The 10000-nt window shown below is 38.4% G+C and overlaps 1 protein-coding gene across 4 annotated transcripts in view; it reads left to right on the forward strand.

Annotated features, from left to right (window-relative positions):
- The window catches only part of secisbp2l (SECIS binding protein 2-like), a 31690-nt gene extending 29743 nt beyond the window's left edge, over positions 1–1947 (forward strand). For all 4 annotated transcript variants that reach the window (XM_073930099.1, XM_073930100.1, XM_073930101.1 and 1 more), the window contains exon 18: positions 1–1947. This exon is cut by the window's left edge and continues 1026 nt beyond it. The gene's annotated coding sequence lies outside the window, so the exon portion shown is untranslated.
- Positions 1948–10000: the final 8053 nt, after the last annotated feature.

Here is a 10000-nt window from a genome sequence, read left to right on the forward strand (position 1 = left end):
ACACACACACTCTGAAGGATTCACTGAACACATAAACACTGGATCATACACTCGCCCTCAGAAGAACACATCATCATCATCACGAGCACCACAAAGCAGCACCACCTCTCAGTCCCGATCAGGCGGTGTTGATGTCTTAAAGGCGCAGTACACCCAAAACTGATGAGATTCTGTCATCATTTACTCACCCTTAACACACACACACACACAAACACACTAAATAAGATATTTAGCAAACCAGTAACCATTGACTTCCATAGTACACTGCATAAATTGCTTGTTTTTGTTTTGTTTCTAGTCCAAATATCTCAAAATAATCAAATCAAGACATTTTTTCTGCATGAGTAAATCATTTTATCCTGTTTTTTGAAATAGTCAAAATTAACTGAGTTTTTCTTTTAAAACAAGCTAAATAATCTGACAATGGAGGAAGCGAAACAATATTATGTCAAAAGGAAACTCTATTTCACTTTGATTCATTTCAGGAAAAACTCTGGGAAATTAATTTTGACTCATTATTTCTTGAATCAACTCAATATGTTTTGCTTGTCTAGTAAATGCAGCCTAATTTAAGAATTGTTAGATATTTGGACTGGAAACAGGACAAACTCTAAGTAAGAAAAGCATTTTTTGCACTGTATTTGTTTTTTTCTACTATGAAAGTCAATGGTTACCGGTTTCTAACATTCTGCAAATTATCTTCTTTTGTGTTCAACAGAAAAAAAGCTCATGAGTAAATAGTCATCATCTAATATCCATCATCCAGTCATGCATGAACACAAAAGAAGATAACTTGAAGAATGTTAGAAACTGGTAACCATTGATGTCCATAGTGCACTGCATAAAATGCTTGTTTTTGTCTTGTTTCTAGTCCAAATATCTCAAAATGAACAAATCAAGAAGCATTTTCTCGATTAGTAAATCATTTTGTCTTGTTTTCAGAAATAATGAGTCAAAATGAAGAGAGTTTTTCATTAAAACAAGCTAAATAATCTGACAATAGGGGAAGAGAAATAATATGTTTAAAGGAAAAGATTAGTTCACTTTGCTCTCACTCAGTTAATTTTGACTCATTATTTCTTGAATCAACACAATATGTTTTGCTTGTCTAGTAAATTCTGCATAATTTAGGAATTGTTAGATATTCGGACTAGAAACAAGACAAACACTAAGTAAGAAAGGCATATTTTGCACTGTATTTGTTTTTCCTACAATGGAAGTGAATGGTTACCGGTTTCTAACATTCTGCAACATATCTTTTGTGTTCAACAGGAAAACAACTCATGAACTTAATGGATGAGTAAATAGTTCATCATATCCATCATCCAGTTTATGAATTGCTTGTGTTGAACACAAAAGAAGATATTTTGAAGAATGTTAGAAACTGGTAACCATTGCCTTCTATAGTATGAAAAACAAATGCAGTGTAAATCATGCTGTTCTTACTTATTGACTCACTCAAAAACTCAATGGATGAGTAAACCGTACATAAATGTTGATTTTTGGGTGAAACTGAACAGCAGATGAGCCTAAACGGCCCCCATCGGCTTCCATCATATGGTAAAACACATTCTTCTGTGTTTCACTCAGTACTTTTAAAAGGACGAGTAAAGAAAGGTGGCGTTTGTGAACGATTCTTTCGAGTCGATGAGATTTGAGAGCTGTAGCAAAGACTGAACGAACACATAAAGAACGTCACGGTGCTTGTATGGTGTTTCTGAACGTCTCGTCTGCGTAATCTGAAGCTCAGCGTGTTTACATTGACATGAGGGCGAGGAAATGATTCATGTCGTGAGTGAATCAACTCTGATGAATCAATGAAGGAAGCAAGCATTGTGGGATTTCTGATCTAATCATGTGCTTAAAAGCGTTAACTAAAGCAGGAGCGGACTGAACTGACACATGATCTCATCCTGGTGTAAATATAACAAGTTTAAGTGTTTCTAATTCTCTGTCGTCTTTGGTTGTATTTATCGCTCTTGAATTGAGCCAATCAGAGGACCCGGAGGTGTTTGTTTTTATTATCCTGGGCCTCTGATTGGCTGATTGATGGGACTGGAGTTCAGACGCTCCTCTTACTTGTGTGTGTGTATGTGTGTGTGTGTGTGTGTGTGTGTGTGTGTGTGTGTGTGTGTGTGTGTGGATCTCTCTCTGTCTCTCTATCTCTATCAAAAACAAGAAGGTATAGATCTGTAAAATAATTCAGAAAGGCAGGTACTTTAAGTAAACAGGTAAAAATAACAAAAACAATACAAAGATATTTAAGATTTTATTTACAAATAAAATAACAAATAAATGTCTAAGATAATAATGTAAAAAATGAAGAAATCTAAATTAAATATATAAAATCTCTTCGTCTCCTTCAATTCAATGCATTACAAAACTGATTTATTGGCACGACTGTAAATAAAACAACATTGCCAAAACTTTAAATAGGACAAATATATTAATAACAATATTACTTCAATTACAAATGGCTGTATTGGCCTGACTTGTCAAGTATTGCTGAAGCATTGCAGATTACATAAACGAGTTAAATCCTAAAGGGGTTATATAATCATATATACATACAGACAATTGTAATTTTACTTGCACAAAAATTAGAAATGAAGCAAAGACTAATATGAAGATTAAAAAGATAATCATCCTCATATTAGTCTTTGCTTTATTTCTTATTTGTGTATGTAAGACACTCTCTCTCTCTCTCTCTCTCTCTCTCTCTCTCTCTCTCTCTCTCTCTCTCTCTCTCTCTCTCTCTCTCTCTCTCTCTCCTCTCTCTCTTCTTTCCCAGCGTCTGAGAGCTTCAGCTCCTGAAGGATTGTGGTCTTGTAATGTTGTATATTTGTGTGTGTGTGTGTGTGTGTGTGTGTGTGTGTGTGTTTGCGACTGTATTGATGATGAATTTACAGCAGGATCTTGGTGCAATAAGCTTCCAGTAGCAGCAGGTGTCGCTCGCGGTGCTACAGATCCGCATCTCTCTCTCTCTTTTTAAAGTTCTGTTCAAAGTCAAAGTCTCTCTCTCTTTTTCTCTTTAAAGTTCTCTTTTAATAAACACTTTACTTTATATTGGAAATATTCTCATTTTGCAGCTCTCCTAAATTAAACAGTTGACTTTTACCATTGTTAAATATAATCAGGCCTGGCAGAAATCAGCACTTTTAGCTTAGCTTAACATAGATCATTGAATCCGATTAGACCGTTAGCATCTTTCTGTCCAGAGTTTTAATAATTGTTCTTTTTAAAGCTTGACTCTCCTCTAGTTACATCACATACACTGAGACCAGCAGAATATAAGAAGCAGCTGTTTTCTAGGCCGTCATGATTAGGAACTGTACTCGAATAATATTGTGGTAATAACTGCGTAATGTCATTGCACTTTAGTTAAAACAAGAGTTTAGTTAAAAAGGAAATGGAAACTTTTAATTTTCTGTCAATCTTAGAACATGATGTACCCACAGATGAGTCGAGCTTTAAATAGGACATTTATAAATCTTCTTTAATTAATTTTGAGTGAGATGCTAATGGTCTAATCTGATTTAATGATCTATGCTAAGCTAACAGTGCTCCTGCTAGACCTAGAGATGGGCTGAATGGATTCAACAATGGTGAAACTCTACTGTTTAGCTCGTGGAGAGCTGCAAAAAGAGAATATTTCCAAAAAAACGGGAGTCAAAGTGTCTCTCTCTATGTGTGTGAGAGTGTGTGTGTGTGTGTGTGTGTGTGTGTGTGTGTGTGTGGAGTGATTCTCATCTTTTGCACTATGTACATAAACGTGAACATGCTTTGGTAACTAATGTGAAACTAGCAGGCAACTCTGACGTGTTTTTCCTCCGCAGTTCTGATGGTGAAGTCGCAGCGTCTGTACATGCAGTAACTGTTCTCTGACTGATCGTTAATACAATTAAACTGTTTTCAGGAAACTATCCATGAGTTGTGTCTCTCTCGCAGTGTGTGTGTGTGTGTGTGTGTGTGTGTGTGTGTGTGTGTGTGTGTGTGTGTGTGTGTGTGTGTGTGTGTGTGTGTGTGTGTGTGTGTGTGTGTGTGTGTGTGTGTGTGTGTGTGTGTGTGTGTGTGTGTGTGTGTGTGTTCATCAGGGCAGAGACTGAAGGTCCAGGTCATCTCCTCATCCTGCTCTGCTGACTCTGAAGGTGTGTGTTCATGTGTTTTATTTTAGGCTGATTCTGCATCAATTCTACATTATAACGCTGGAATTACGCAACACTCGAGTAAACTTGACTCAAATGTGTACATTAAAGATAAGGACTACATCTCCTGACAAAATCTCTGTCTATATTGTACAAAGCACTGATCAGGACTCAGAATCAAAGCTTTATTGTGTGTAATTCTGTTTTTTAATCTTACATTGTGCTTTATTTCACGATTTCTCAGGTTTTGTTTTTTTATTAGGTACCCCATTTTAAATAGAGAGAGGAGACGTGTAGTCAAATTTTTAAATGCTGTTATATTGTTATTTCAGCTTGTATGCTGTTGTTAATACACATTCGGATGCTCGGCTCACAATTTGGCCTCGACAACATGAAAGCATGGATCATCCTGCCTTGTATCAGCGGTTCAGGCTGGTGGTGTTTGTGTAATGGTGTGGGGGAGATTTTCTTTGGGTCCATTAGTAGCAATTGAGCATCAACGCCACAGCCTACCTGAGTATTGCTGCTGACCATGTCCATCCCTTTATGAGCACAGTGTCTCCATCTTCTGATGGCTACTTCCAGCAGGATAACGCAGCATGTCATAAAGCTCAATCATCTCAGACTGGTTTCTTGAACATGACGATGAGTTCACTGTACTCAAATGGCAGATCTAAAGGTGTAAGGGGTCCGACCCGGTACTAGAGAGGTGTACCTAATAAAGTGGCCAGTGAGTGTAGATTCCTGTCATAAAAGCACAAAAGCTACAATTCCGGCTAAATTGTAAAGTTATAAAAATGTATTTGCGCAGCTTTAGATATAGGAGTAAGTATCATTAAAGAATCATTTTGGAATAGAATCGTGACTCACTGAATCAGATCATGAAGTCCCTAAAGATTCACACCCGTATAGAGAGCGCTGAACACACTCCTGCTCAGGTAATCAATGGCAGACTATAGAGCTGTCTGGCAAACAGTTGTCAAATTTGGCACACAGATAGTGGACAGTCTTAACATTATCCACAACTGTTTTTGAGTCTCTAACTCAGTCTCTCTAGCGCCACCACCTGTTTAAAATTGACCGATGTTCATAGTTATACCTCTTTATATCTTTACTGATCAGTTATTTATGAAGATTTCATCCTGAGCATATGGAGAGGAGAGAGGTTTTTTCCTAGGATTATTTTTAATTCTTGTTCTTACACCTTCTTAAAATTTTGAATTAATATATTTTTATATTGAGTGTGTATGGATGTTTCCCAGTACTGGGTTGCAGCTGGAAGGGCATCCGCTGCATAAAAACATATGCTGGATAAGTTGGCGGTTCATTCCGCTGTGGCGACCCCTGATTAATAAAGGGACTAAGCCGAAAAGAAATTGAATGAATGAATGAATGTATTTATGTTTAGTTTTAATCCAACTTTTAGGTTTTTATTTTCAAATATTTAGGTTTAGGGCGTCACGTTGGCTCAGTGGTCAGCACTGTGGCCTCACAGCAAGAAGGTCGCTGGTTCGAGTCTCGGCTGGGTCAGTTGGTGTTTCTGTGTGGAGTTTGCATGTTCTCCCCGTGTTGGTGTGGGTTTCCTCCGGGTGCTCCGGTTTCCCCCACAGTCCAAACACATGCGCTATAGGGGAACTGATCAACTACACTGGCCATAGTGTATGAGTGTGTGCATTAATGAGTGTGTATGGGTGTTTCCCAGTGATAGATTGCAGCTGGAAGGGCATCCACTGTGTAAATCATATGCTAGATAAATTGGTGGTTCATTGTACTGTGGTGACCACAGATTAATAAAGGGACTGAGCTGAAAATGAATGATTTATGGTGGCAAACATGAAGATCATTGCTCACTGTGTAGCTTGTAGAGTCAGCAGCGTCAGAAGGTGGCGCTCTTGACTGAAGCTGCAGGAGAACAAAGCTGGCTCTGAGCAGAGGAAAACCACTGCTGTGTGTGTGTGTGTGTGTGTGTGTTTGGGTGGAGGAGCGGCAGGCTGACGTCACACACAACTCTCTATGTGTGTGTGTGTGTGTGTGTGTGTGTGTGTGTGTGTGTGTGTGTGTGTGTTTCTCTGAGCGAGGGGTTTTCCAGATCTCCAGCAGCACTTCTGTCCAATTTCTCCTTCTCAATGTTGTTGCTGGTTGCTAGGCTCTGCAGTGTGGTTGCTAGGGTGTTCTGGGTGTTTTCTCTGTCACATGACCTAGTAAAGGAGAACAGCTGTGACTGCAGATGAGTGTGTGACATGCAGAACATATGCGCTCATCTGAGAGAGAGTTACGCCTGCTTTTCTCCACACACACACACACACACACACACGCTGCATGTTCTTCAGTTGTCCAGCATCCTGAGTCCTCCAGATTCCAATATTTCCCAGTAACGCTTCAGGAATTCCTGTTGTTGATTATGCAGAACATTCACACACACACACACATGCAGACACTCGCAGACATACAGCACCAGTCTGCTCTATTCTGATCTATTGTGTTCTACACTACCTGACTAAAGTCTTGTCGCCTCTCCAAGTTTTAGGAACAGTAAATTGGTTTGGTGTCAGAAGTGTCTCTATGAAAGGTGAAGGCCTCTAGATTTTGCTGATTTGAGCTCAGTAAATCTGATCATGTCTTGATGTTGACTGATTTGATGAGGACAGTGCGCTCTGACTCTGCTCAGACTAAAGTCTCATCACTGAACAGAAATAATGTCCAGTATAGAATATAAAGTCCTGCTGCAGTGGAGACAGAATGAAGATTGTGTCTGACTCCATCATGAGCTTGGAGGACTGCATCCATACATCTCTGACATGACTCACATCACTGATTAATAAAGTCATCTGGAATGAAGAAGAAAGCCTTCAGCAGGATCCCAGAGTTCATCAAGACTCTTTGTGTTCATCTTCAACACCTCCTCCTTCATCAGCTCAATAATGTTGATGTCTGGTGACTGGGCTGGCCAATCCTGGAGCAACTTGACCTTCAGGAGCTTTGATGTGGAGGCTGAAGTATGAGCAGGAGCGCTATCCTGCTGGAGAATTGTCCCTCTCCTGTGGTTTGTAATGTAATGGGCAGCACAGATGTCTTGATACCTCAGGCTGTTGATGTTGCAGATCTCTCGCACGCCCCCATACTGAATGACCCCAAACCATGATGTCTCCTTCACCAAACTTGACTGATTTCTGTGATAATCTTGCTCCATGCTGGTTCCAGTAGGTCTTCTGCAGTATTGGTGATGATTGGGATGCTCTGTTGCATTCTCTGCTGTCCACATCATGTATACAGCAAACCACAACCATCCAATCAGCTCCATATTGAGGAAAGCAAAGCTGTTGACCCAGAGATACTGCTGCTTTCACACTCCATTTCAGAAAGCTGCTGCTGCTGTTGTTGTTGTTGTTGTTGTTGTTTATTAGTCAGGATAAGGCCTCCTGGTGCAGTAGTTGGCTGTGTGAGTCTTCAGGTGTCATGCAGTGCGTTTTTTCTGTCAGTCTTTGAGCACTGCAGTGACACACTCACAAATGTGTGTGTGCATGTGTGTGTGTGTGTGTGTGCGTGTGTTTGTGTGTGTGTGTGTGTTTACAGTGGCTTTCCTCACACTGAGGGTCTTTTGTCAGAGCTCTGAAAACAAGTCTGAGCAGCTGTGAACATCAGTCTGAATCTGTTCATCCGTCTGCTGGCCTGCTGCTGATGGAGCGCGCACACACTCACACACACACTCGCATGCACTCTCATATTTTGTTCCCAGAATTGCTACAGAAAGTGGCCGTAGGTCCTTACGACACAAAGCACCTTTCAGTCTTTTCAGGGATAATTTATTTTCTTTTTTGGAAACATCTTGTGAATGTTATTGATATCGGCTCAAATTAAATGTTTATTATTTATTTGTGTGTCAAATTGTTTGTAATTTTGATAATAGGCTTCAGATTGTGGGCAGTGTTTCTGGTGGAGTGGGCTGCTTGTTTGTTTGTTTGTTAGTTTTGTTTGTTTGTTTGTTTTTGTTAGTCAATTTGTTTGTTTTGTTAGTTTGTTTGTCTGTTTTGTTTGTTTGTTTGTTTTTTAGTTAGTTTGTTAGTTTTGTTAGTTTTGAAAGTTTGTTTGTTTTGTTCGTTAGTTAGTTTGTTTTTGTTTGTTTGTTTTGTTTGTTTTGTTAGTTAGTTTGTTTGTTTTGTTAGTTTGTTTGTTTGTTTGTTTGTTTTGTTAGTTTGTTTGTTTTGTTAGTTAGTTTGTTTGTTTTGTTAGTTTGTTTATTTTGTTAGTTAGTTTGTTTTATTTGTTTGTTTGTTTTGTTAGTTTGTTTGTTTTGTTAGTTAGTTTGTTTTGTTTGTTTGTTTTGTTTGTTTGTTTTGTTAGTTTGTTTGGTTTGTTAGTTAGTTAGTTTGTTTTGTTAGTTTGTTTGTTTTGTTAGTTTGTTTGTTTTGTTTGTTTGTTTGTTTTGTTTGTTTGTTTGTTTGTTTTGTTTGTTAGTTTGTTTGTTTTGTTAGTTTGTTTGTTTTGTTTGTTTGTTTTGTTCGTTTGTTTGTTTGTTTTGTTAGTTTTTTTGTTTTGTTAGTTAGTTTGTTTGTTTTGTTAGTTTGTTTGTTTTGTTAGTTAGTTAGTTTTGTTTGTTTGTTTGTTTTGTTAGTTAGTTTGTTTTGTTTATTTGCTTGTTTTGTTAGTTAGTTTGTTTGTTTTGTTAGTTTGTTTGTTTTGTTTGTTTGTTTTGTTAGTTAGTTTGTTTGTTTTGTTAGTTAGTTTGTTTGTTTTGTTAGTTTGTTTGTTTTGTTTGTTTGTTTTGTTAGTTAGTTTGTTTGTTTTGTTAGTTAGTTTGTTTGTTTTTTTTGTTTGTTTTGTTCGTTAGTTAATTAGTTTTGTTAGTTAGTTTGTTTGTTTTGTTAGTTTGTTTGTTTGTTTGTTTGTTTGTTTTTGAAGTTTTTTTTTTGTTAGTTGTATGCTTGTTATGATGTGTTGTACTTGATTTATGAACTTTTTAGGGACCCCTTTCGAAAATTAGATGATTCATCTCAAGGGGCTATCTCATTTAAATTCAGTATTTGCTGTGTGTGTGTGTGGGGCTGTGTGTGTGTGTGTGTGTGTGTGTGTGGGGCTGTGTGTGGGGCTGTGTGTGTGTGGGGCTGTGTGTGTGTGGGGCTGTGTGTGTGTGGGGCTGTGTGTGTGTGGGGCTGTGTGTGTGTGGGGCTGTGTGTGTGTGTGGCTGTGTGTGTGTGTGTGGCTGTGTGTGTGTGTGTGGCTGTGTGTGTGTGGCTGTGGCTGCACATATGACAGCATGTACGCATGTTTGTGAGTGTCCGCCGGTTTGACCAAAAACACCAGAGTTTTCCAAACCGTAGATGGTCAGAAATGTGGAGGAGGTCGCAGTGTTTTCCTGCTCTGTGTCAGAGAGAAATGACCCTCCAGGGCCGGAAACATCCAAACAACAGCAGCGTTTCTTAAACACACACAGCCCTGACCCGCATCATTCCCACAGCAGAGGCTGATTACCCAGAGTTCATCAGGACACACTGCATTATATATAAACATATTTATAGACAGCGCTCGGCATAAATGAGCACCCCTCCTCATGAAAATGAGTGTTTGTCTTTATTTCTCAGTAAAGATAATCAATATATTTAAAAGAAACAGTATTATTAAACAGCTATATTCATGACAATAAGAGTTTGGTCACCGAATGTCTTTAGAAATAGGAGGATTATAATTATTTGATTAAAAAAATACTAAATTTCAACACATTTGTAAATATTTTTTTATGTTTTTTCTTAATTTCTCTTGATTCATTAATTTGATTTAATATTTTTACCTTGCATATTTTCTGTAGACACAATTTGTGAGTGGGGCAACACCGTGGCTCAGTGGTGTTGCACTGTGGC

This window comes from Danio rerio, chromosome 18, assembly GCF_049306965.1.
Source record: "Danio rerio strain Tuebingen ecotype United States chromosome 18, GRCz12tu, whole genome shotgun sequence".
NCBI lineage: Eukaryota > Metazoa > Chordata > Actinopteri > Cypriniformes > Danionidae > Danio > Danio rerio.